Source organism: Diplotaxodon limnothrissa, linkage group LG17 (genome assembly GCF_057381915.1).
Source record: "Diplotaxodon limnothrissa isolate DT_005_m linkage group LG17, D_limnothrissa_male_GT1.1, whole genome shotgun sequence".
NCBI classification, from domain to species: Eukaryota; Metazoa; Chordata; class Actinopteri; order Cichliformes; family Cichlidae; genus Diplotaxodon; species Diplotaxodon limnothrissa.
The window spans coordinates 36,288,956-36,291,294 of record NC_140612.1 but is presented as its reverse complement, the minus strand read 5'-3'; positions in this window follow the sequence as shown (position 1 = coordinate 36,291,294).

Here is a 2,339-nt window from a genome sequence, read left to right as displayed (position 1 = left end):
TTAGACATTCCCCGGTGCATGGTGGGAAAAAAAGCGGCGCGTCATAGAGGCACGTAGAGAGCGACACCGCTGCTGCAGCCAATCATCACCGTGGCAGCGTGACACCCAGTGGCAAAATTATTCTAGAAAATGTTTCAAAAGTGCTCCATCATTGTGGATGCACGGGCTTACAGCTGAGAAAGAAACTGTGCCTTTAAAAATAAAGATGAGGGGAAACAATACAAGTGACACTTTTTAACCCTCCGTGAACACTGTAGAAGAGAAAATCACCAAAGAGGCCAATATAAAGAATCTGAAAGTTGAACCATTTATAATATTGCAATTTTGGGAAAAGTACTGTGAAAGCAGAGTTTTATAAACTGCCAGTTACCTCACACTATAACATATCATACACCCGGAAAAGGAAAACAATTAACAAGTGAATGAAGTTCCTGAAGAAAATGTGGTCTGAATGCTGAAAGCTCAGTGATTTGAGTTTTCAAAGCTGGAAAGTAGTTGAATATCTTTCAAATGTACATTAGGAAAGCTGACAAATGACAAAAGAAAAATCTGAATCTGAAAAAAAAAAAAAAAATATATATATATATATATATATATATATATATATATATATATATATATATATATATTTTTTTTTTTTTTTTTTTTTTTTTTTTTTTTTTTTTAACTAACTGTAAACAGTAATCCAACTCTGGAAAGTAACTGAAACTAAACCGGTACCTTTAATAAAATACTTTATACAAGCTAAGCTCTTGCAAAGTCCACAGATGTTATACTTTATCACTTTATAGAACATGACTATATGAAAAAACCCAAAACATATCAGTAAAATCCTGATGTGATTTGTTCGTGATTTGTTCTCCATTTTCATAAAATTGGAGACTTTTGATAGTTATGGACTGATTTTTCTTTTTTAAAATTACATTTGTAGCAGCAGGGGCATGTTCAAAAGACACAGGAAGCCCAGATGCTCCAGTTTTCCACTAGCACTTGAAAGCTGCATGCATTTGTGGATTTGTAAAAAGTTAAAGTTGAAGACTCTCAAAACCCAATATGCACATGTGACATGTCCCTTTGTATCAGCCAAATGTATTCATTTGTATTTATTCATTTTCTAATATAAAGATTGTACACAAGTGTTTGGATTGGAATGTACCTTTGGTGTTACTCAACTCATAACCATCAAGTTTTGTTAAACCAGACAACAGACACTGAAAACTTATTATACAGCATAATTGAAAATAGCGTAATTTTCAAAATGAACTACGTGTTGTATTCAGCAGTGACTATTGCTTCCTCTTGCTAGCTATGAAAACCAGTGTAGCTGTAAGGCACTTTCACAGTGGCTTCACTTTTTCAGCTTTAACTACATCCTACGTTTACATACAGTCTGTTGTTCAAACCTGACAAAGTGGTGTTTTGCTGCAGGTTCCAACTTGAACAACATGTTTTAGAGAAATGAACCAAGCAAGCATTTAAGTGAGCTTTGAAGTAGGAGCTTGCTCTCCTTTAGTGCAATTGTCACAAGTGTTCACCTACAAGCACCAACCTGTTTTAAATCCAGTTGTATTACAAGCCAGTGTACACAAGGAATGAGGTGCCATAGGTGTAAACCTGAGTAACATAATAGTGTGTTTAATCCACCAGAGTTTCCATTTAAATAGCAGGTAAACACAGGCGTTACTGATCACATTAGTTAAAGGTCTGTGCCTAAGCAGAAAAGAACAATGGCTGCTGTGAAAAAGGCTCTATGCGACTCCCCCCCCCCTTCCCTTTAAAGCTGCCATGCTTAACATCCAAGTCCCCGAATTTGGATTATTTTTTCAGACTTAGGAAGTTCCCCTTCGGAGAGCAAAGGCAAAATGGTTCAGGACAACATACAAAGATTTTTTAATCCGCACTTACAACAGTAATGTTTCTTTGTACAGTCATTATACGTTACAGTACAAAAAATGAAACTACAGTTAATATGCCATATTAGTCCATATCAGTATTCTGCATTTCCATGTATTTATTCTGCATCCTATTATGTCTACTGTTAAGCATAATCTAATTTTCCCTAAATACAAAAGGAAAACCTCTGCAGTTATTTATCACAACATAACAATATGATACAAATATGACAAAACAGCCATGCAGTGTTGTCAGATACATAAAGGAGCATTAACAAGTTGCTCTCTAAGTGTTAGGTGTGAACATCCAATGATTCACCTGTTCCTCCCGTGACTTTGCTTTTATTGGGTTACTTATAAACTTTACCGATGGATTCACAGACTCAAGAACAAGTTTGTCTAAATTACTTTTGTCCCTGAAAAACACTCCTTTCCACTCTGAAAATT